The sequence below is a fragment of the Gorilla gorilla genome, chromosome 6 (genome assembly GCF_029281585.2).
Source record: "Gorilla gorilla gorilla isolate KB3781 chromosome 6, NHGRI_mGorGor1-v2.1_pri, whole genome shotgun sequence".
Taxonomy (NCBI): domain Eukaryota; kingdom Metazoa; phylum Chordata; class Mammalia; order Primates; family Hominidae; genus Gorilla; species Gorilla gorilla.
In genome coordinates this window covers 34765665-34791947 of record NC_073230.2, presented here as the reverse complement: position 1 = coordinate 34791947, position 26283 = coordinate 34765665, and the positions used below count along the sequence as shown (strand labels likewise).

Below are 26283 nucleotides of genomic sequence, written 5' to 3'. Positions count from 1 at the left end.
GGGCATGTCCTTAGTGGTGAGTGGATACTGAGTGGGGCTGGCAGCTGGGGGGCCATCGTGAGGGTGGTAGTCTTGGACCAGGGTTGTGGGATCCCAAGGTCATGGTCATGTTCTTTCCCTACCGCACCTCCTCCCTGCTGTGTGCTTCCTTGTCATAGATGGACTCCATTCAGTTCCCACTTACCAGCTGCCCCCCTCTCCAACCCTTGGTTCCCTTTAATTTTGTGCGTTTTCTCCAGCTCAGGCGTAAGCCACTGTCCTTCCTCTACCCCCGTTTCTTTCCCTTTCTCTTCCCTTCTGAATTCCAGGGCTTCCCCCACCTGTGATTATCTCCCTTCTCCTGTGCTAAGGTCTGGACTGAGATTGATTCTCAGCTCTGCCCATCTGACAGACGGAGACAGACCACTTGTCCATACAGTATGGCATTTCCTAAGCCATTCCTACTGGCTTGCACTATCTTTTTACATTCAAATATCCACTTCTCCCTACTAAAAAAGCAAAAAAAAAAAAAAAAAAAAAGCTCTGCTAGATTCCTTTTGACTTTTATTATTCTATTCTCAAATATTTGGGACCTAATCACTTAGACTTCAATTGAATTTGACTTTTCCAGATTTTCATCAAATCACTTGATATTTTCTATCTAATACTGAACCCTGTATTTTTTAAAGCCACATCACCTGGCTCCTTGATCTTAGTGACATTCTAAAGATTCACTTGAAAACAGAGTTTTTTCAGCACAAATGTGAACTCATTTGATTCTGTTAGTCACCCTACAAAGGAGACAGGTAAAATGGGTATTATCATTATTCCCATTTCTACTGATGAAGAAATGGAGGCTATGACAATTCAAGTCACCTGTCCCAAAACATACTGCTGGTAAAGGAAGTAGCCCAAATTTATACCCAGGTCTCCTGTAACACCATGACACACCACACTGCTTCTCAAAGGCCTATTACAGATGACATCCATTATAGTGAAACATTTGGAATAACTTTTAGGTGACACTTATTTGTAATGGAAATAGATATTCTAAAGAATCAATACTAAATCAGGATATCAAATAGATGGCATTATAATCTTGGTCCCACTGAAGGTATTCATCTGTAGGTTTTATTATTATTATTATTTTGAATTTAGGAACATTGACACCTTTATTATAATAACTATTTTAGGATGACTGGGTTTTGGGGCATTTCTCTGAAATAGCACCTTATTAATCATGAATGGAGTCTTGATTTTTATTTTAATCATGTGCCCAGACATGGAGGGAAAAATGGAGAAACTTCCAGATTCTTGAGGCCAACTTTTTATCCCATTATTAGAAGAACTCCTTTCTCGTGAGGCATCGTAAGGCAGAAAGAGGACTCTCCTGGCTGCGAAGTGAGACAGAAGGACTCAAGCCACTTCGCTTGAGGCCTTTCCTAGTCCTACCTTCGTTTAAACACACACACTCACAACCTCTTTTGATTTACACTGCTGTAGCCCAACTGTTTGGGAAAGCTGATGTTGTGGAATCCCTAAGTCATCTGTGACCTAGGTCACTAAAGACAGGAGCAATTTAGTAAAAGTATTAATTGAAACTCTCCTGACAAGCCCTGCTCCTTCAGATAAAGTTACACATCAAACCCACACAGGCCGCCAGGCTATTCTGAGCAGGCTGAGATTTTCAATATCTCATAAACAGGCCCTTCAATCACTACAATCTAATAAGGCTATAATCATCATTGACACTATAATGATTAAAATGAATAAAACCCATTAAGAAAAGTCATGTTGAGTTATTAAAAGTTTCGCTCTGTGTGATATGTAATCTTTTATCCATTTTTTATGATGAAATCTGTAACCATCTATCCACGAAAGACCATTAATTTACTGCTCTGTGGATGTTACCATGCTCTTTAGTTTAACAGCTTATCATTGATTTCTTGAGGGAGATATTACATTTGGAGAAATACACATGGAACAAAAGCCCGAATGTTGCTGTAAATTTCCCACTGACAGAATGATCAAAGTATTTGGGTCTGGTCTGCAGCTCGGGGCTAGGGAACAAGTTTTCTAGAGCAGAGCAAGCCCTCTGGCTACCAGGCAGCAGATACATGTTTTCAGGCATCACAAATGCTTCTAAGGAAAGGTCATGTGCACCATGGCAGGAGGGGGGGAACAATAAAATGTCCATTAACCGGAGCCTAGTTAACTGGCTTATTGGCATCTATTAGAAACAAATTGCAAACAAAACTGATCCTATTATAAACTTCTCCTCCTCCCCTCGGTCAAGGGCAGTCTCTGATTGGCTCAGAAGAGGCCCCAACAAATACAGCGTTGTCAGATGGCTCCTTTATTTGCAAGGAGAAGATTGGGTTTCTGCCAGCAGCAGTCTCCAGCCCTGACTAGCAGAGAACTTACAGAGTTGGGTGGGATATGTGGCCCCGTCCCACAGAAACAGCGCTGGAAAGGTGACTAATGTACTCCGGCCCGCATTCTTTCAACAGGGACTTTTTCCCCTAAGCAAACAGCAATAAAAAAATCTGAATAGAAGAATGTGGACACAGTGCTGAGCTAAGTGGTGGGGGAGCCCGATTCTTAATGTGTACTTTTTCTTATAATAAACTCTGCTTCAATATCTTTACTGCTCATCTCCTGTTTAATCTTATTAACAGTAAAACCTAAAAAGATTCTGTGAAGCCAAGAAGAGGGTGTTGTCTTTGAAGGCATTCTTCATTTTTCCTTAAATGATTAATAAATCTATTTGCTAGCCTTCTTCGGCTGCCTCTCACTGAACAGACTTGCCAGTGTTTTCCAGCAGGTAAGGACAACACCCACACCACAAGGCAAAAATGGTGGGCTTATGTTTTATCAGATTTCCTTATTTTCCAGATTTGCTTCCATCATTGAGGTCCTGCTGGGTTTGGGGGGGCTTTTTTTCCACCTTATCTAAATAATATTAGGTTATAAACGTCATTCATAACATACTATCTCTTTTACTAAGGGAAGCCTGTTTTTACCAAAATAATCAAATATTCTTTATAATCCTCCCCTTTAAAAGAAAATAGAAAATTCCATTTGTAAGGTTTAAGTATAGTTCAAAGCGCAGCTAACAGACATCGATTTTTTTCAATCTTTGGAGAGTTAATTTAAGCCTACACCATTCCATCATGTAAGACAAAATGGTTGCTAAATGAAATTAAAAGGCAAATTCTCCAAGAATAAAAAGGAAATCGTTCTTTGTATAATACATCATTAACCTGTGGAAATAACTGCTTCGGGGCATGATTGAGGCTAACAGCTTAGTAAAAATGTGTAAATGATGTAATACTTCTACAGATAAGAATGGCATTAGCGATTGTGAACTCTAAGAATGCTCACTTTCTGTGCACACACTCGTACCACAGTTGGAGTTGGGAGGACACTTCACAAGCCGTTGCCATGCTTCTGCGATTGTTGGTGACACATAAACAGAGCGGTATTCCGTGTACGTACAATTAATGTTTTCTGCTGTTCTCATACCTTCATCTCACTTTTAACTATATTGATATCAACTGTGGTTCAAAGTGAAAATGGAATTGGGTAAATTATTTGTCCATTTCCATGAGGCAAGCCTTTATTTCCCCTCAATTTTTGGGAGGAGGGGATCAAGATGAAATGCACTATAAATGGTCATTTGACTATGCCTAAAGACCCTTAAGAGAATTACAAAATTACTTAAGCATTCTGATCAAAAAGGACTGATATCTCGAAGAAAATTGTGCATGTGTGTGTATCTGTATATAACATAAAGTAAAATAAATAAGCCAGAGTGGGAGATAAGGAAATTCAGTACATCAAAGAAGGCTCCTTTTAGTCTATCTTCAGAGAAGGTGAAATTGACTGTTAAAATACCTGTAAAAAATTTTAAAGACATTCATGAATTTTAATTTATCATCATGGTATTAAAAATATAGCTCTTTCTAACCACGGAGGCCCTGAAGATTTTGTGACATGAAAGTTTTCCTGGTGTTAATTTGAGCCTTTAATTAATTATAACCTTTTAGAAGGGGGCTGTATAACTGCCACACAAAAAAAAGGTTACATAGAGATGATGAAAAAATAAGACTCATTGCAGATTTTTAGTGAAGCTGCGCATTGGTGAGCTGTGGTTCTCAAGTGATGAGTCAGCACTTCTGTGATTGCAGGTGGAAAGAGCAATAAAATCTGCTGAGTTTAGTTACTGAAATTATATGGTTTCATAAATAGTATAATGTTGTTCTCAGCAGGTAAATGTTATATTTTAATGACATCTATATTATAACACATACAAATTCTCAAGCTCAAGGTCAACAGAGCCTTCTTCAATATGAGCAGCTGGAGCCCAGCACTGAGGCTGGAAATGAATAATTCAAGCTCTGAAGTGCTGAGGGCGTGGGAAGAGAAACTGAGATCACAGTAACTTATTAATTAGGAAAAAAGATATTTTCCTGGTAGGCCATTTGGAGGTATAGGAAATATGCAGGTGTGAGTGAGTGAGAATGTTGTATAGATGACTAAGCTTTCTAATGAGGTAACAGAACTGAGTGAAGATTTTGCTATAATGAAGAGGCAAGCCTGCTGTAGAAATGAAGCGCTTTGGATTTCAGCTTTAACTATGTTAAAATACAAGTCAAGTGCTCCTTAATTAGAACCAATGTACTCCTGTTCACCTGATCACCTTTAAGCCCAGGTAACCACATTTGTACATCTAAACTCCCTCCTGAACTTATTAACTTAAAAAAAAATGCCTGAAGAGACTAACTTTGTTTGGGTTGTTACTAAATCAGCTTTGTTTCATTGAAAAGCCTGCTCATTAGCTGTAATCCTTCCAGCTGTTTTCCCTTAGAGCCTCTGCAGGTCTACTGCCAAGACTGGTGTGGAGATTTTTGCTTGGATAAATGGCACATTATTGCTCCTCTTTCAAAATGTCTCTATACCACAGGGTGACTGTAGTTAATAACAATGTACTATATACTTGAAAATTGGAAAGAGAATAGATTTTAAGTGTTCTCACCACAAATAAGTATGTGAAGCCATGGATATGTTAATCGGCTTGATTTAGCCGTTCCACAATGTATACATATTTTGAATGTCATGTTGCACACCATAAATGCATACAACTTTTATTTACCAATTAAAATTCATTAATTTAATTAAATCTCCCTCGTGTATGAACCACTTAGTAATTTACAAAGCACTTTCCTTTGCATCAAATTGTATTGAATCCTCACAGCAAATTCTGAGGTAGACAAATCTGTATTTTACAGATGATAAAACTAAGATCTAGAAAAGCTGATTCATTACTTAAGGTCAAACAGGTAATCGTTGAAGTCCAGGAACACATTTAGGTCTTCTCTCTCCAAATCTGCCTCTCTCCTTACCACACCAAACTTCACACTAGCAATGTTGAACACTGCGTGATGCTCAGTAACCATTTTAAAGTCATAACACAATAGTTTGTCATTGCTAAACCTTTTATGGGTTGTGTTTCTTTAGACATTACAGAAAGTGTTTTAAGAGCCGCTGCTCGTTTACTCTGGTTATCCCAAGACAAACAGTGTGGGCGATGGGAGCTAACCTGACTGGTAGTCTGCCCAATAGTTATCCCCTCTGCCTTTCTTTCCTGAGAGAGCCCCGATTTTGTTTGGAGACCTCCCTTTCTCTATGTCATTCATAGTAAAGCCTGAATAGACCAAGCTAAGCAAGGCAATGCTGTCTTCTATCAGTGACTGGTTTAGGAAGGAGCCTGCGACACAATTCTGGCCAGTGAAACGCAAGAGAAACTACCAGAGGCCTTCTCAGGAAAGTTTCCTTAGTTTTAAAGAGAAGCACATTAAGAAACATTCCCTCTTCTTCTTTTTTTTTTTTTTTTTTGTTTGAGATGGAGTCTTGCTCTGTTGCCCAGGCTGGAGTGCAGTGGCATGATCTTGGCTCACTACAACCTCCGCCTCCCAGGTTCAAGTGATTCTCCTGCCTCAGCCTCCCGAGTAGCTGGGATTACGGGCACACGCCACCATGCCCAACTAATTTTTCTATTTTTAGGAGAGATGGGGTTTCACCAGGTTGGCCAGGCTGGTCTTGAACTCCTGACCTTAAGTGATCTGCCTGCCTCAGCCTCCCAAAGTGCTGGGATTACAGGCATGAGTCATTGCACCCAGCTGACCCTCCCTCTTCTTTTAATGAGTAGCATCATCTCATGACCATGAGAAGAGCTAGCCTCAGGAAGAAGCTGATCCACTGAGAATGACAGAGATGGTGGGAAGCCAGGTCCCTGATGAAAAGCTGATGGATTAATCAACCCTAGAGCCACCATGCCCCGGGGCTTCTTGTTACAGAAGAAAAGAAAATTCCCTTATTGTTTAAAACAGTTGAGTTGGAGTTTCCTGCTACTTACAGCCAAGCATCTAACAGAAAATTTGTGCAGGTGAACAAGTTGGATACGTATCTCAATTTAAGGCCATTTAAAGTTATGCTACAATCAGCTGAAAAGATCTTAAATTGCCTAACAACTGTAGGATACTATTATATCCATTAGGTGCTCCAGCTTTCCTAAAAATATACTTATTTTTATTTTCACAAATAAAAAGCACCTGAAAGACTATACATAAAATCATCTCATAAATTAATAACAATACATGATTATAAATCTGGAGATCAGCATAATAAAATGGTTAGAAACCTATTAGTTGAAAGTTTGGATAATATATATAGTCTTGAAAACCCCTTTTAATTCTAAATCTTATGATGGAGAAAATTCTTATACTGACATATCAAGCTGTATCATCTATTAACATCACAAAGATGTTTGTGGTAACTCATGGAGTCCCCACAACGACACCTAAGATGAGCCAGGCTCAAAAACAATTAGGATTTACAGTCATGCTGAGAAAAATGTTCTACTATGTCTTCCTTGTGAAATACAGCAATATAAAAGGATGCAATGTAAACCATATTTCAGGGAGAGAGTAACAAAGAGGTAAAACCAAAATGGAGTGGTTACACGTCTGAGATCCACATATCCTTATATGTGTGGGAATGCTATCAATGAAGAACACCTTGAATCAGGAATGCGTGTGCTCTCCATTTTATCGTCAACAAGTCTCAGGAAATTTAACTAGTTTGAGATAAAGGTAATTTTCCCTAGCTCCTGTGTACACTAGGTCAATATTTCTCTGGGCCTGTTAGATGTTAAAAGATGTGCTCACCTCCCCCCCACTCCCCCCACCACCCACAATAAAGGGAGGGTCTTGGTGTGGGTTTCCCTAGAAATAGGGCCTGAGTCAAAGATTGAAGTGCAAATAGTTTAGGAGGTGATTCCGGGAAACACCAATAAAAGAGTGGGGAAGTGAGGCCAGGAGGGGAAGGTAGCCAGTATGAGGAGTTTCACCAAGTCACTTTCCACTCCCAGCAGCAGGAACTCAGCCCTAATTTTTGTGATATAGGCACTTTTCGGTCAGTTGGGTCAGCAGCAGATTGAGATGGAGTTAGAAGTGTCAAAGTTCCACTGGAGAGTAACACCTGTGAAAGAGGAGAAGGGGGAAGCAGGCCTGGAGAGGAAGAGCTGTCAGACCATCGGGCAGAGCGGGCAAAGTCTCTGCCAGCTCATTGACAGCTCCACAGTGACGACAGCTCGTAGGAGGAATTCTGCCCTCCTGGGGAACTCTGGAAAGCATCGGGGAACATGCTTCAGTTTCCTATCTGAGAGGCAACTGGGAAACTTATCTGCCACCTGCCTGTCCATCTTTGGTTGAACACTGCTTTTGAGGTGAGGGACATTAACTCTCTTGTTCTTTCAGCTTACCTGTTAACAGGTTGAGTGGACTCCCATCGGCCCCCACCACCACCCTCAAAAAGAAAAAAAAAGGCTTCAGGCAAAGAATTGCAGGTGTTCATAGAAAGCAGCCTTCAAAGTGTACAGGTATGTGCTGAGAGGACATGGATGTGGTGCAGACAGCATCTGCTACATAGAGCGAAACACACCGCATTCCTTATCCTCTGCTTGCTAATTTAGAATACACTTTACCATATTGAAGACTCCAAGAAGACCTGCCTCAGAAACTTGTACAGGTTGGATTAACCTGAGTCAGTGCTTCCAACATGCATCTAGCAGAACTAGTGAGCGGCAGGTTTCACATTGTGATAAAGCTGCTCCAAATGGGTCAATAGTAGTCATACAAAGGAGGTCAGTGATGATGCCAAGACCTATCTAGTTGGAGTCAATTCCTCTCCAGCTGATGGCCCGACTCCTATTTTCATTCCAGGCTATGACATAAGTAGCCAATAAATGGTCTACCCTGAGTCAGCATCCAACCTTGATCTGTGCATACTTGGAGTCTGGGGGCAATTAACATTGTTTGCATGAAGGATAATCTGGGACAATTCTTTGGGAATTTTATTTTGGAAACATGTAGAAATATAGGAAATTAACAGGAGGAGTAGAAACTCAAAAGATGCATAAAGAGAAGGCTTGAGGCAGTGTTAGGGTTATGAGGGGAGGAAGAGAAGGGGCTGTGAGGGATCTTGGCAAACTGAAATTATGATTAAGCAAAAGGTATGAATTTTTTTTTTTTTTTGAGATGGAATTTCGCTCTTGTTGCCCAGGCTGGAGTGCAATGGTGCAATCTCAGCTCACTGCAACCTCAGCCCCCTGGGTTCAAGCGATTCTCCTGCCTCAGCCTCCCAAGTAGCTGGGATTACAGGCATGTGCCACCACGCCCAGCTAATTTTGTATTTTCAGTAGAGACAGGGTTTCTCCATGTTGGTCAGGCTGCTCTCAAACTCCCGACTTCAGGTGATCCGCCCACCTCAGCCTCCCAAAGTGCTGGGATTACAGGCGTGAACCACCGCTCCCGGCCAAAAAAGTATGAATTTTTAAAGGATAAAGTAGATTTTAAAAAGAATAAGTGCATTGCCGGGTGTGGTGGCTCATGTCTGTAATCCCAGCACTTTGGGAGGCCGAGGCGGGTGGATCGTGAGGTCAGGAGTTCAAGAACAGCCTGGCCAAGATGGTGAAATCCCATCTCTACTAAAAAATACAAACATTAGCTGGATGTGGTGGCACCCGCTTGTAGTCCCAGCTACTTAGGAGGCTGAGGCAGGAGAATCACTTGAACCCAGGAGGTGGAGGTTGCAGTGAGCCAAGATTGCACCATAGCACTCCAGCCTGGGCGACAGAGTGAGACTCTGTCTTAAAAAAAAAAAAAATTAGAATAAGTGCATTGTAGCTAGTTTCAATCAGAGACAAAGAAGAACAGATACCCAGGTTGCTGAGTCATACCACTGGTGGAACACCAGAGTAAAGATCCATAAACTCCCAGTCCTTGGGCCATTGGGACCACCTTAGATCCAGAAACACCCTCCCGTTCTGGACTTTGAGTTCTGGCCCTGTTTCCACTATGCTCTTGGGATTCTGTGAACATTCACATTAATCCTCATGTAAACTATCTTTCCTGAGCTTACTTGAATAGATCAGTGTTGCTTGCAACTAAACAAGTTTTGTAAATCAGAGGTCAGTGAGGGCCTGCTAACAGGTCCATCTGTCAAGCAATACCCGTGACCAGGAAAGGGGCTTTGACAGACCAGGGAGAAAAGGTAGAAGAGAGAAAGGCATGCCAGGTGATATTTCTGGTTGAAAACTCATGAAACAGGATGGGATTTCTGTTTCTAGTCTCAGTAGTGGGAAGCTTCCATGCTGGTTTCAGACAAAAGCACAGGCAGTCAGGTTGACAAAGTGGTTTCTGAAGAAAACTTTATCAACTCTACTAGTTCTTGCCCTAGTTCCCTTTTTTTTCACTCAGCAACCTGAGCTGGGGCTCCTAGAGCAGAGAATGGTATAGTTTGGAGAACTAAGACGGGAGAGTAGGGCAGGAAATAAAATGAGTCAGGGGCTTGGTGGTGGATGCAGAAGATGACCTTTGCCTAAGTGGAAGTCATCTTCACAGTGTATTTTCCTACATAGTCAGGATTCTCTCTAACAGAAATTTACTTTCAAATAGCATAGTGGGAAGAAGTCAGATGTTGGCCTCACACAGACTCAGGTTCAAATCCCACCACCACCACTTTTAATGTGTGGCATGATGGCAAATTACTTAACCTCTGTGAGCCCCAGTCTTGTTATCTGTAAATGAGAAGAGTCATATCTATCTACAATATTATTTTAATAGCTAAATAAAATGCATGAAACACAATCAATTATACATATGTATTTTCCTAAAAGGAAAGGAGGTCACTGGGCAGTCTGCATTGCCTATGCCTCTTGAAATCAGTTTTATTAACCTGTAACCTAGTTCTGATTAGAATGGGGTAGAACTTAGGAATTTCATTCAATACATATTCTGTGTGGTAGACATAGTGCATAAAGCTACCTCGAATCTTAGGATTTGCAGATCCCAGAGTCTGAGGGACTTTGGGTATAACTCCCTATCCCTTCTTTCATGGGTGAAGAATCCAGGGCCAAGAGGGGTGACATGACTTGCTCAGGTCATACAGCCAGTTAACCGCAGAGCCAAGAAGAAGCTGGTGCTGGAGGAAGCTGGCTTTCCAGACTTCCCATTCAGTGTTCTTCCCATCAGAACTTTCTGGTTTTCTTCACCTTAGATCAAGTTCTCTATTCACACAAAATACATCAACCCAGAATTTCTTTTGTTTTTCTTCGTGGTAAATCTAGAAACACTTTTCCTTGTAGACTCACAGGTGTGGCTCTTGGGCATGGCATGCTCTCTCCACTCTTTGGAGTGCTCTTCCCTATGCCCAGCTTCACCATCCCCTTCTCAGGTTTGGGTTAGGGGTCACTCCTTAACTTACCTCGATTATCACATTCTCACTACGGCACTGTTACTGTTGTCTCCTCCTCTTGACTGCCCTCCCTGAAGGCAAGTCCTAAATCTGGTTCCTCCAGGACATGTTGGTTGAATGAAAATTTTTTTTTTTTTTTTGAGATGGAGTCTCACTCTGTCACCAGGCTGGAGTGCAGAGGTGCAATCTCGGCTCACTGCAACCGCCACCTCCCGGGTTCAAGTGATTCTCCTGTCTCAGCCTCCTGAGTAGCTGGGACTACAGGCGCATGCCACCACACCCAGCTAATTTTTGTATTTTTAGTAGAGATGGGGTTTCACCATGTTGGCCAGGATGGTCTCGATCTCTTGAACTCGTGATCCGCCCACCTCAGCCTCCCAAAGTGCTGGGATTATAGTCGTGAGCCACCATGCCTAGCCAATTGGATGAATTTTTAAATGTATGTTATGAACGTTGAAATAGAAGCTCATTGGAAAAGGTTAGAATAACCCTAAATGTTGAGGTAAATAAAACTACCCTTTGATATCAGTGATTTCTCTACCAGGAACATGTAGAGTAATACAAGTAGTCAATACACTGACAACCTCTGGAGAACAATGGTCCAGTCTAGCCAGAGTCTTTAATGTGGGGATGGAGTGAAAACCCCAGAGCTGTCAGCAGGGGAACAGAAGAAGTCATTTCCAAGTTCTCTATTTCAACTTCCCCGTCTGTAAAGGTGTAGCAAGGAAGGTAGCTTAGATAATGACGATGATTATGATTATTATTATTTCAGACGGAGTTTGGCTCTTATTGCCGAGGCTGGAGTGCAATGGCATGGTCTCAGATCCCTGCAACCTCTGCCTCCCAGGTTCAAGAAATTCTCTTGCCTCAGCCTCCCAAGTAGCTGGGATTACAGGCGTCTGCCACCACACCCAGCTAATTTTTGTTATTTTTAGTAGAGATGGGGTTTCACCGTTTTGGCCAGGCTGGTCTCGAACTCCTGACCTCAGAGGATCCACCCACCTCGGCCTCCCAAAGTGCTGGGATTACAGACATGAGCCACCACACCCGGCAGATTATTTTTAAAGTTACTTTTAGTTCTAAAATAGTAAAACGCTATATTCTAAGTATATTTGATTAAACTACAACTCTGCTAAAGGCTATGAAACTTCATTGTTGTTCTCAGATCAGATTGCAAAGAAATTACCCATTAATAATACGCTTCATAGCAGACTCTACTCTTAAGTATCCGTCATACAATCAGAAACCCTTGGAAATCTTAGAGCAAAATACACATCATTTACCCCTCTCTTTTTTAGAATCACTATTAGATTTAAAAACACTTAAACATAAAAGGCTTTTATACCAATTTATTCATTTATTCTCTTCAAGTTTACTAAGCTCTTACTCGATGAATAGTACAGCATTTGAGTCCCAAGAAGGCCAATAAGAAGTTTATATCTGGTCGATGATACTGACAGGTCCCTGCACCAAGGAAAAAAAATTACTTTTGAGAGTGCAAAAAGCCTAGTGTCATTTACCTTTCTACCAATAATTCCTTGTGAGTGCTTTCAAAGCTAGAAGGAGAAAGCTAACTATACTGAACCAATATTTTGTTTTCGAGTTTGAAACAAAGTCAAATGCAAAAGCATAGCAATCTGAGGTAAGCTGATCCCCTCTCTAGGGATAAATGGAGAGTTCTCTTTTGAAAATGGTTTGCAAATAATCATACTAACAGTACAGCTATAAGTGAAAAGACCTTGAAAGATGCCTTCTTACCAGAGGACTGTTTATAAGATTCACAAGTGCATGTGCTCAAGTACAAGAAATGCCTTTAAGTTTCCCTTTATTATTTTCAAGAATCCTCCTAAATTGGGTAGGGAAGCAAGAATCAAAGCTGGGAAATTCTTTTTTAATTTTTAGACACAGAGTGCAGTGGCATGATCATAGCTCACTGCAGCCTCCAACTCCTGGGCTTAAGTGATCCTCCAGCCTCAGCCTCCTGAGTAGTTGGAACAACAGGTGCACACCACCATGCCCAACTAATTTTTTAAAAAAATATTTTTAGAGACAGGAGTTTCACTATATTGAGACCAGGCTGGTCTCAAACTCTTGGCCTCAAAGGATCCTTAGCCTCAGCCTCAATTACAGGAATGAGCCGCTGTGCCTGGCTAAAGCAGGGAAACTCTGAAAACATATGCTTAATGGGTGAAATGTTAGACTATCAAGCAGCTTGAGAAACAGGAGATTTTCTAGATACTAGTGAACCATGAGGCAGTTAATAAGTGAAGAAATGTCTTTGGAGTTGAGAAAAAGAAGATTGTGCAGCAAGATCCTCATTTCTCTAGGGCAGAGCTGGGGAATTGACTAAATTAAAACTCAGGAAAGATCTGCTTAATATAGATGTAGCTATCGATGATTCATCGGTAATTGTTTGAAACCAGTCACTGTCCTCCATAATAATATTAAAAGATGACCTACCCCCGATAACTCAGATCTAGTGGAAATTAAACCAGGGAAACTTGGTAAGCAGGAGACAAATGGAAGCGCTGACAATTCCAACTAATTTAGTATATTGAACATCCTATGTGATTTTTACTATTTTTACATATGCATTGTACATCAGATTGAAAATCAAACTGAAAAATATTCATTATGTTTGCACTGTGTGTGCATATGTATGTGCATGTGTGTGCGTGTATGTGTGTGTGTGTGTGTGTGTGTAAGAGAGAGGGTTCTGGAGTGGAAAGATGAAAAAGTGGAAGCATTTACTTAAAGACTTACACCACAAATTTAAAGGAATTTAAAAGAATGCACAGTATTGAGCTAAGGCAATCAAACACAAAAGATATCCTAAAATTTAGGCCGGGTACGGTGGCTCACACCTGTAATCCCAGCACTTTGGGAGGCCGAGGCAGGTGGATCACGAGGTCAGGAGATCGAGACCATCCTGGCTAACATGGTGAAACCCCGTCTCTACTAAAAATACAAAAAAATTAGCCGGGCGTGGTGGCATGTGCCTGTAGTCTCAGCTACTCGGGAGGCTGAGGCAGGAGAATGGCGTGAACCCGGGAGGCAGAGCTTGCAGTGAGCCGAGATGGTACCACTGCACTCCAGCCTGGGCGACAGAGCAAGACTCCGTCTCAAAAAAAAAAAAAAAGATATCCTAAAATTTCATTTATATGATTTACAACAACAGGACAAAGTAACCCATGATGTTAAGAGTTAGGACAGTGGTTAGCCTTGGGAAGCAGTTGTTGACTGTAAGGAAGGCAGCACAAGGGGCTTTTAGATGCTGTTGATAATGTGCTGCTTTATCTTCTTCTTAATGTGCTGCTTTCATGAATGTGTTCAGTTTGTAAAAATTCATCAAGCTGTACCCTTGTGATATGGGCACTTTTCGGTCAGTTGGGTCAGAAGCAGATTGAGATGGAGTTAGAAGTGCAAAAGTTTCACTGGAGAGTAACACCTGTGAAAAAGCGGAAGGGGGAAACAGGCCTGGGCAGGAGGAGTTGTCAGACCTTTGGAAAGAGTGGGCAAAGTCTCTGCCAGTTCATCAACAGCTCCACAGTCAAGACAGCTCATAGGAGGAATTCTGCAGTAGGTGGAGATGTCCTGGCCCTTGTAACAAAGTCTTGCTCAGTCATTGGCTGTGGCCGCCTTGACAAGGAGTGTCCTCAGTTCAAAAGCTGAAGTGGACCCAAAGTAGTTAACAGTGAGAAGCTCTCAAGTACCCTTACTCCTTTTAGCTGGGCAATTAGTTCTTTCTTAAAAGGGATTTGGGCACCATATAGTGCAAGAGAGTGAATAGTGGATATCTAAAAGTACAAAGATTAGCTGGGTGTGGTGGCACACGCCTGTAGTCCCAGCTACTCGGGAGGCTGAAGCAGGGGAATCACTTGAACCCGGGAGGCGGAGGTTGCAGTGAGCCGAGATCGCACCACTGCACTCCAGCCTGGAGACAGAGCGAGACTCTGTCTCAAATAAATAAATAAATAAATATTATAATATATAAATACATGATATGCTACATTTCACTAAAAAGTTTACTTTTAAGAAAACAGAATGCACCATCCACTCCAGGTGTTCTCAACATCTGCTTGCACAGAACCCCTGGGTTATACACATTAAATCAAAGCATTCCACTAATGAAAAATGGAAAGATGATGATTTTTTTTCCCACTTTCACAGAACAAAGAGCTAAGATAATGATAAGCTTTCCTTACTAAGCTTTTATCTCATAAATTCTTCTTAAATCTTTGACACATACTACCGAATGTCTGTATAAAAATAAGATGAGGCCAGGCATGGTGGCTCATGCCGTAATCACAGCACTTTGGGAGGCCAAGGCGGGCGGATCATGAGGTCAAGAGATCGACCATCTTGGCCAACATGGTGAAACCCTGTCTCTACTAAAAATACAAAAGTTAGCTTGGCGTGGTGGCACTCACCTGTAGTCCCAGCTACTCAGGAGGCTGAGGCAGGAGAATCACTTGAACCCAGGAGGCAGAGGTTGCAGTGAGCCAAGATCATGCCACTGCACTCCAGCCTGGTGACAAAGCGAGACTCCGTCTCAAAAAAAGAAAAGAATAAGATGATATCTGACCTAGGACAAAATTATATGTTTTGTCATATCAGCATTTCGTGAGATTCCACCATGACATCCAGGTGTCGCACCACAGGAACAAGATTGAGGATCAACAAAGCCACTTGGAATTAATGGATGCTAGAACTCTAAGGAACCGACAGAAGATCAGTTCTCAAATCACCAGCCACTGGGGAGCAAATGAGCCAACCTCAAAATTGACAAGCAGTTATGGTGCTATGTGTTTCCTGTGGGTACTGGACACTGTGTTGTACGGGGCTCCTCATCTTGGTAAGTCCTCTGCTTATTCCCTTAAGTTCAGTTTGAATTTACCTGTATGCTTAGTCTGTTTCTGCCTACATGTGTTTCACTAGTCTGCCAATCTTAGTATCAGAGACACCCAGGCCTAGATCTTAATCATGCCCTCTGGATTCCGACACACACACACACACACACACACACACACACACACACACACACACTCCTTTCCAACTATCCTCTCTGAACTTTGCCACTTATAACCTCTTATCCTTCACATCATACTCTCTTTCTGACCCACCAACCTGGCCTGTTTCCCAGACCAAGGGCCTCTAGGCTTGCCCTGTCTTGCAGCCACTCTGGTGGTAAAATATGTTAGGTATGAGACATTTTTTAGAAGTTCATAATAGAGCCAAGTGTGTGTAGCAGAATATATATATATATATATTATTCTCCTGAGAATAGGAAGAAATAGCAATCATTTGAGGGTCATATAATCAGAAATGCAAATATATGAAAGTGTATGAAATATATGAAAATACATGAAAAAATACATGAAACAGTGGTCTTTAAGACATTGAGTATAAGTCAATGAAGAACAGTGATCCCTGAAAGATGGGAAACGCACAAGACGAGCCTTACAATTACCTTAGTCTACTACCTGGAGAGAGTTTCCAGGCTGTGGCATGGGGGGGGAAACCCAGGAAATGCCCAAAAATCTCCCCGGGTTGGAGAGAGCCTGGAATACAGGGAGGCCAAGGTGGCTAAAGAACACAGGGCAGAGTGCCAGAGAAGAAAAAACTACACGGAGAACTTCACAGATTTGCGGAGAAACTGCCCCTAAGTTTTCAGCAAAGTACTGATTAGTGCATGTAGGTGAGGAAATCACCTGAGGCCAGCAAAAGAAGTACCTGAGAGGATTCGAGGAAACAATCTCCAGAAATCATTTGGGGCCAGGAATCGTTTCTGTTCCACCAGCCAGAGTGAAGAATCTCATAATTGAAAGGGCATTTGGTAGAGTTCTCAAAAGAAGTTTTCCTCAGTAGTAGGGCAAGGTCAGTGGTGAGGCAAAAGCTCTCGTCTTGCCTGAAAAAAAAATTAAAAACAAGACCTGAAAGAATCAGACTGTTCCAAGTGACTTAACTCCCTCCCAGAACAAAGCTGAAAAACATGTATAGGAATATAAAAATATCTAGCACCCAATAAGATAAAATTCATAATGCCTGCCATCCAAATAAAAATTACTAGACACACAAAGTAGCAGGAAAATATGACCCATAATGAAGAGAAAGATCAACCAACTGAAACTGACCCAGAAATGACACAGTTGATAGAATTAGTAAACAAGGAGTTAAAAAGTTATCATAATTGAATTACATGTGTTCAAGAAACTAGAAGAAAGACTGAGCATGAAAGACTAATATATTTGAAAGTTTTTTTTTAAGCTGAAAACCAGGATGTCTGAATAAAGTCTGTACTTAATAGTACTGTACCAATGCTAATTTCTTAATTTTGATAAATACATCATGATAATATAAGATGTTAACTTTTAAGTAAACTGGGTACAGAGTGGGAACTGGGAACACTCTATACTATCTTTGGGAATGCTCATTACTATCTTTGCAGCTCTTATATTTTTGTAAATTTAAAATCGTTTCCAAATAAATTTTTTAAAGTGACAGAACAAAGCATCATGTGCCAAGAAAAGAATATCTAAATCAAATTTCTAGAAATAAAAACTGTGATGTCTGAGATGAAAAATATACTGAATGGAATTAGCAGTAATTGCTGAGGAAAGGATTCATGAACTTAAAGACATAGCAATAGGAACTATTTAAAACAAAATACCAAGATTTGAGCTGGGCGCAGTGGTTCACACCAGTAACCTCAGCACTTTGGGAGGCTGAGGTGGGTGGATCACCTGAGATCAGGAGTTCAAGACCAGCCTGACCAACATGGTGAAAACCTGTCTCTACTAAAAATACAAAAATTAGCTGGGCTTGGTGGCAGGCAGCCAGGTACTTGGGAGGCTGAGGCAGGAGAATTGCTTGAACCCGGGAGGCAGAGGTTGCAGTGAGCCTAAATCGTGCCATTGCATTCCAGCCTGGGTAATAAGAGCGAGACTCCATCTCAAATTAAAAAAAATAATAATAATAGAAATAAAATACCAAGATTTTAAAAACTAAAAGAAAAGCACATCAGTGAATTTTATTATATCTTTGAGAGCCTAATATACATGTAACTGGAGTTTCTGAAGAAAGAAGGGAGGGCTGAAAAAATATTTGAAGAAGTGATAAAAATTTTTTTTTCAAATTTCATTACCCACAGATCCAAGAAATTCAATGAACCCCAAGCAAAAGAAACATGAAAAACACTACACTCAGGCATATCACAATCAAATTGCATAAAATCAGTGATAAAGTAAAATACTAGAATAAAGAGAAAAATGTTAAACTTATTCAGAAAATATGGGTAAATATACAGGACATTTATTAAGAACCTACTATGAGCCGGGCATGATGGCTCATGCCTGTAATCCCAGCACTTTGGGAGGCCGAGGCAGGTGGATCACAAGGTCAGGAGTTCAAGACGATCCTGGCCAACATGGCGAAACCCCATCTCTACTAAAAATACAAAAATTAGCAGGGCGTGATGGCGTGCTCCTGTAATCCCAGCTACTCGGGAGGCTGAGGCAGGAGAAGCACTTGAACCCGGGAGGCAGAGGTTGCAGTGAGCCGAGATCGAGCCACTGCACTCTGGCCTGGACAACAGAGCGAAGACTCCATCTCAAAAACAAACAAACAAACAAAAAAACCTACTATGGTCCAGTGCTCAAAATATTTTTCTCTTCTTTTCCTTTCTTTTCTTTTTCTTTTTCTTTCTTTCCTTCAGAATAGGAGGTCTAGGAGATCCTATATATGTTTTTACCTTGGACCCTTGGTTCTTTGAACTCCAAAGATGTATGCTGTCAAATAACTTTTTCATAAATCAAATGCCCTCCTTGCCTTGAAGAAAGTTGTAGTCTAGAAATTAGTAAAACTACTCAGTATGTAAGCTTTTAGACTTACATTTTATTTTTCTTGCACTAGATTCCTAGTGCTAAGCACGCCTAAATACAGCATGTTTAAAGTTGCTTACAGATAAAATTTCACAAGTGAAAAATAATTTTTTAATCATTATAAATCTGTTACGAAGGGAAAGGAGTTCTGAAGCTGATTGTAGTTGGTAATTGTATTCAAAGAGGGAAGGAGAAGGGACATCTGAAACTGAAGGGAAGGAAGATTTCCAAATTCAAGGGTTTTGATATTTTTAAAAGTACAAGTGTGAAGAGATGGAAAGTCATCACAGTGTGAGTGTGTGTGTGTGTGTGTGTGTGTGTGTGTGTGTTGGAACAGGCAGATTTTAGATTCGAATTTTCTATCATTCACTTCTAAAAATGTATCCAAGGATTTGTTTATACCAGATATACTTCTGTGTTTATGAACAACACTGTGATGATATTAGAAATGTTTCATTCGGATGTTCAGCATGGGAGTGTGCTGCCTGTTGAGAGGGACTTTTCAGCATGCCACTTGGTATATATTTGGATTACCATAATCACAAAAGCCTAGCCTCTGTCTTTCCCTCAGCCTCTCAGCCTCCCTTTCTTTTCATGTATTCCTCTCCCTTACCGTTGATGGGTGCATCACTTCAAAAAGAAAAAAACGAAAAGCTTGAACCAGGAGGATTTCTGTTCACTTTGGCAGTTCCAGAACTCGTTATCCCTCAATTGACCACTGGAGACTCTGCTGCTATATATTTAAATCACCCTAGGCATTAGCTGGGGATGGATTTATCATGAAACTTTTATAATAGAGAGGGCTACAGGGAATAGAGTGCTTTTAAATGTCTCCTCTTCTGCAGGCAAGTGATAACTTCACTCTTTGGTGAGTCCCTGTTGCTTTACTATTACACTCAGATGTTTTCATTCCAAGAGGAAAATATTATGACTGAACATAAAGTTTTAGTATTTGAGATGGTTGGATTGCACACCAGGTAGCTGCATCTTTTTTCTGTATTTAAAGTATTCTACGATCAGCTATATTTACTGCTTCTGATTCCAGCTGGTCCCCATGCTAAATGAAAAAAAAGACTTGTAGAAAACCTACATAGTTTGAGTTTTAAAAAACTATTTTGTGCAAACTTCCATCCAGGATATAAATCCCTTCTACTGCATTCTTAACAGCACCAACCTTCTCAAATGAATGAGAATAGTATTTGGGATTTATGTGACATGCAAATTCAGGACTTGAACAAAACATTGAGAACCAAGGGCTCTCCTAAGTGACAGAAGAGCCAAGGAAGCATGGCTAAAGTCTTCCCACTGCTGTCCTGTCTAAGTCAGAGTCTTTTAAAGAGCTTGAACAGCTGCAGAAGTTCTTCATGTGGGGGTAGAATTTTGGAACAACTGATGAGAGTGTAAGGAGCCATTCTGAGCAATTGGGAACATCCAGAGTCTGTGTGCTAATGAGAGACCCAAACACCAAGCACTCCAGGGGCTGTGGGTTGTCCCATATGCCACTGTGGAGGAGGTGGATGTGGCCGTGAATGCAAGGCCACGCAAGGATGATGGAAGAGCTGTGGAACCGAAGACAGCTGTCTCAAGAAAAAGTTCTGAAAGACCAGGTGCCCACTTAATTGTGAAAGAGATCTTTGTTGGTGGCGTTAAAGAAGACACTGAAGAACGTCACCTAAGAGATTATGTTGAACAGTATGGGAAAATCGAAATATTGAAATCATGGCTGACCAAGGCAGTGGAAAGAAAAGGGGCTTTGCTTTTGTAACCTTTGACAACCATGGATAAGATTGTCGTTCTGAAATACCATCCTGGGAGTGGACACACTGTGAAGTTAGGAAAGCCCTGTTGGAGCAAGAGATGGCTGATGCCTCATCCAGCCAAAGAGGTTGAAGTCATTCTGGAAACTTTGGTGTTGGTCATGGAGATGGTTTTGGTGGTAATGACAACTGTGGTCATGGAGGAAACATTAGTGGTTATGGTGGCTTTGGTAGCAGCCGTGCTGGTGGTGGATATGGTGGCAGTGGAGATGGCTGTAAGGGATTTGGTAATGATAGGAGCAATTTTGGAGGTGGTGGAAGCTACAGTGATTTTGGCAATTACAACAATCAATCTCCAGATTTGGACCCGTGAAGGGAAAAAACTCTGGAGGCAGAAGCTTTGGTCCCTATGGTGGTGGAGGCCAGTACTTTGCCAAATCATGAAACCAAGGTAGGTATGGTGCTTCCAGTAACAGCAGTCACTGTCAATGGCAGATTTTAATTACTGCCAGCAACAAAGCTTGGCAGGAGAGGAGAGCCAAAGAGGTGATAGGGAAGCTACCAGTTACAGCAGATTTGTGAACTCAGCCAAGCACAGTGGTGGCAGTGCCCAGCTGCTGCAAAGAAAATATGTTTTAGACAATGCTCACGTGTATGCACAAAAAGCTCAAGGACTGTATTTGTGGCAGGTTATTTTAGGTTCTGTTCTGTTCTGTTCTGTTCTGTTCTGTTCTGTTCTGTTCTGTGGAAAGTATAAAGCATTCTAACAAAAGTTTTTAATGTGCCCATGCTGTGGATTGCTAAATGTAATAGTCTGATCATAACACTGAATACATGTCTTTTTTAAATAAATAAAATAAAACTCTAGCTAGACATAGGAAAGAAGACTTGAAACATATACACCAAAATATTGGCAACACTTATTTCTGAGTGGTGGAATTAATTTTTAATAATATTTGTTGTGAAACTATTTTTTTCAATTACAAAAGTAATACAGTATACAAAAATTAAGGGAAAAAGAAGCTTAAAAAGACTATGAACATTTTGAAGTATATCTTTCTGAAATTTTAAAAAATTAAATATAACTTTTTTCTTATAAAAATAATATCTATTCAATGTTGAAAATTTAAAAATATAGATAAGTTAGTAGAAAAACATTTATTGAATGATTTTTATTTTCTTTCTTTTGCTTATTTTTAAACTACAAGTTTTCAACAATGAGTATACATTGCTTTGGAGTACAAAAGAAAAAATGTATTGATCAGCTGGGTGCGGTGGCTCATGCCTGTAATCCCAGCACTTGGGGAGGCCGAGACGGGCGGATCGCTTGAGGTTCGGAGTTCAAGACCAGCCTGGCCGACATGGCGAAATGCTGTCTCTACTAAAAATACAAAAATTAGCTGGATGTGGTAGCGTACATCTATAATCCCAGCTACTCAGGAGGCTGAGGCAGGAAAATTGCTTGAACCCGGGAGGCAGGGGTTGCAGTAAGCTGAGATTGTGCCACTGCACTCCAACCTGGGCAAGAGAGCAAGACTCCATCTCAAAAAACCAAAACAAAACAAAAAAAACAATGTCTTTGTGAGAGCTGAGGTACAGGCAGTTGGAAGCCAGCTGTGTGGGCTAGATCTGCAGATATTGGCCAGGGTAGAAATGAGTTTGGGCCTCCTGGAATCTTTGGAGGCTTTCAATGGTTGCAGGTGAAAATGAATTCTGAAATTCTCTGAGTAAATTTCATGAAGTATATCTGGTAAATTACCAATAAAACTTAACTGAGTTCATCTCATATCTGGAGACTTTTAAAGCTGCTATCATAAAACTCTACTGATGAAGGACTTTCTTATTGATTGCAATCATTATTGGCTCAGCCCACCCAACAAAAAAATAAATATGCACTTCAACCCTTCAGAAAACATATTTCAGAACCCCACCAATTTTATGAGACAGGCCTAAGAGATGGAAGTATTTATTCAAAGTCCCACTGTGATTTTTCAGGAGGCCTGCTTCAATCAGGAAGAGCTCTGCAATCCAGAAAACTCCAGAGCAGCAGTGATTCATGCAACCTAGCCATAGTCATGTGGTCTGATTAAAAAGATGCTCCCAGGCCAGGCACAGTGGCTCATGCCTGTAATCCCAGCGTTTTGGGAGGCCGAGGTGGGTGGATCACCTGAGGTCAGGAGTTCGAGACCAGCCTGGCCAAAATGGCAAAACCCTGTCTCTACTAAAAATACAAAATTAGCCCAGTGTGGTGGCGCATGTCTATAATCCCAGCTACTTGGGAGGCTAATGCAGGAGAATTGCTTGAACCTGAGAGGTAGAGGTTGCAGTGAGCCGAAATGGTGCCATTTTGCACTCCAGCTGGATGACAGAGTGAGACTCCGTCTCAAAAAAAAAAGCTCTCAAACCCAAGCAGCCTAATTTGCTATTTTATACTGTATTAACATTGCACATCTATTAACTCGGCATACCAACTATTGATCTGAAAATAAAATTAGTCCTTGCTCTCACATAACAAAGAAGAATTGCAGTTTATAATGAAAGAAATTCTCACACTTAATTACATAATAGAAATCATTATGTTTTCTTACTACAAAGGCACCTAATTAGCAAAGATTTTCATTTTCCACTGATGTCATGAGGGGCCAGTCACTATTCTAAGCATATAGCTATCCCTTAGGTACATGAAAATTTGCATCTTGCAAATTCCTTTTGAGATAATACCTTAGAATGAAGTAGAATGCAGATTTGGCATGAGATTTTGATGGAGAGAGGATAGAGAGGTCTTTTAAGTAGTGATGGTGTTCTTCAGGAACCAACCAGGGAATTTTTCAGTCTCCCTAGATCTACTCCACAATTTTTCACTCTGCCTAGATAAAAACCTTCTTAGAATTCTCAGCATAATAAATAGGATATTTTATATTTTTTCCTGCTGCTCTGGAGGTTCTCACAGCACATCAAAATTTTAAGATATACTAAATATAATCCCAGAAATTATAGTATAATTAGATTTATAAATACAATAAATTTTAATTAACTGGGAACATTCAATACTGGTAAAGATGTGGCAAAATATGTACTCTCATACATCTCTGATTGCATGGTAAATTGGTACCACCCATTTGAAAAACAATACAGTAACTTAATAAATGTTAAATATTTTTGACTCAAAGATCCTCCTTCTGGAACTCAATCCTATTATATCAGACCAAAACTGGAGGAAAAGGCTATGTGTGAAGATGATCTTTAAGGTACCATTTCTGGAAGTAAAAACTGAAAATGACCTAAGTGTTAAATAATTAGGGCATTCCTTTACTTATAAGCAAAAAGTTCAAATGCTTACTTGGCAACAGGTAGCAGATGTCAGAAGGACCCTTTTACTTCATCCATTATGATTGTCTAAAATATTATCAAATAGGGTTAGATGCATGGTATCCAGGAGTTTCCTATTCAAATGCAATTCTTTAAAAAGAAAAGAAAAGAAAAGAAAAACCTAAAACCAAAAAGACCTAAAAGAGCAAGATGGGAAACATAAGTTCAGCTTTATCAATAATTACATTAAATGTTAATAAATGGCTATATATATCAAAACATCATGTTGTATACCTTAAATTTTATACAATATAAAAGGTTAATGAACTAAACACTCCATTTAAAAGATATTATCAAAATCGATCTTTTTTTTTTTTCTTGAGATGGAGTTTCACTCTTGTTACCCAGGCTGGAGTGCAATGGCGCGATCTCGGGTCACTGCAACCTCCACGTCCCCATTCAAGCAATTCTCCTGCCTTAGCCTCCCAAGTAGCTGGGATTACAGGTGTGCACCACCACACCCAGCTAATTTTTGTATTTTTAGTAGAGATGGGGTTTCACCATGTTGGCCAGGCTGGTCTCGAACTCCTGACCTCAGGTGATCCACCCGCCTTGGCCTCCCAAAGTACTGGGATTATAGGCCTAAGCCACCACGCCCGGCCTAGATTTGATTTTTAAACAAAAACAACTCAATGTCAACTGTATGCTGTTTTCAGGAAACACACTTCAAACATAAGGCCTTAGAGATACTGAAAGTAAAAGGATGGAAAAACATCGTTATGCAAATTCTAATAATAAGAAAGCTGGTGTGGCTTTATTATTAGACAAAATAGACTTCAAGACAAGAAATATTATCAGAGATAAAGAGAAACATTTTATAATGATAACAGAGTTAGTTCATCAGAAAGACCTTACAATCCTAAATTTGTATATGCCTACTCACATAAACTTTAAAATATATAAAGCAAAATGAATAGAACTAAAGGAGAAATGAATAAAGCCACAATCACGGGTGGATAATAGACTTTGAGTCATAACAGATCACTGATAGTTTAGCTCATAATCATCTCTGGGTTGGCTAATAACATAGCCCTGAAAGAATGGGACACACACACAAAAATCTCCTTTGATTCTGGGAGAAGGTGAAGGACAGGCCTCAGATTTATATGGCAGTGAGAAATCGGTGGAAGTTGGGCCAACAGGTTAGTTCTAGGGCCATATGGGAGAGAAAGTCCAAAAGGAGAACTGATGACATGAAAGCGGTGGGGGGAGGTTTGAATGGAATTAGGAAGAGTGTGACCTCAGTTTCAATACCCATTTCAACACTTATTCAGTAATCCTCAACCAGTCACTAAACTTCTAATATTTTGGCATTTTAAAAAATGGAGGAAATGATTTCTGCCTTATGTGTGGATATGGGAGTTAAACACATAACACATGTGAAGAGTGCTGGCAATCCAATATCTCCCCTCTTTCACACTGTTTCCTGATAGGGACCCACATACTCAAGGTTTCTGCAAAGAACCAGGAAATGAATTGGACAGGGATCCCAAGATCTAAATCACTGTAGAAGAAGGAAAAATAACTTACCTAGTCCCAACAAGGTATGGAGAACCCCAAAACAGCCCAGTCTCTAGGAGGCCTGGCTACTCTTTCCTTTGGCAAAGTGAAAACAGCTCCATGATAGTTCTTAGTTTCCTTCAATAGAACCTGTTCTAGTGTTCTCCCTACGTATCTACATGCATGTGCTGTCTCAAGGAATTAAAACTGTCTCAAGAAAGTTACTAGAATTTTAATTACCCAGACCCTTTGGCGGCCATCAGTTCATTGACTGACCTCCAGACAAGACCTCATATAAAATTTCCCTCAAAGATGGATCTCTTTCTTCAAAACTTGCAGAGAAAGCTAAATTCTTCCCTCCTTCCTTGAAAGTACATTTCAGTGTCTCCTTTTCACAGGCAGAAAGTTCTTCTTGTCTTACCTAAATAGCTATGAAACAAGGCAGAGTCCTATAAAGCTGAAACAGAGTTACAATGCACTGTAGAGGCTGAGGGGAGGAAGAGCCTTTACAGGCTTTGGGAAACAGGGACAAATTATAAAGCGGCATTTATTCCTGGCCTTATAGAATGGGCAGGGTTTTGGCCCATGTGAGGAGGGGATTGCAAATGGATCAAAAGCTGGATAGGGAATGCAGAGCCTGCTGGAGAAGGACAGATGATGGTCAGGGCCATGGGGAACAGGAGGAAGGAGAGAAGGAAAGGTGATGCCATATTGTGGAGGACCCCACACACCGGAAAGAAAACTGTTGGCTTTATTTGGTAGGTAATGTGGCACGATGTGGCAAGAGGGGGTTTGCAGAAATAGGTGGTGAGAGCTGAATTTCAGGGAGATTGATGCAGCAGAGAGATTCGAAAGGTGGAAGAAAGAAGTGGGGAGAGAGGTGAAAGGTCAGTTAGGAAGTCCTTTCAACCATTCAGAAAAGAGTTCCTGAGAGGCTGAATGTTGGTGAAAATGCTGGAAATGAAGGTGAGAACCAGACT

General features: G+C 40.7%; 1 pseudogene; it reads left to right on the top strand.

Moving 5' to 3' along the window:
• Positions 1 to 2326: 2326 nt before the first annotated feature.
• LOC101130027 (uncharacterized) lies at positions 2327 to 21016 on the top strand (annotated as a pseudogene).
• The last annotated feature ends 5267 nt before the right edge of the window (positions 21017 to 26283 follow it).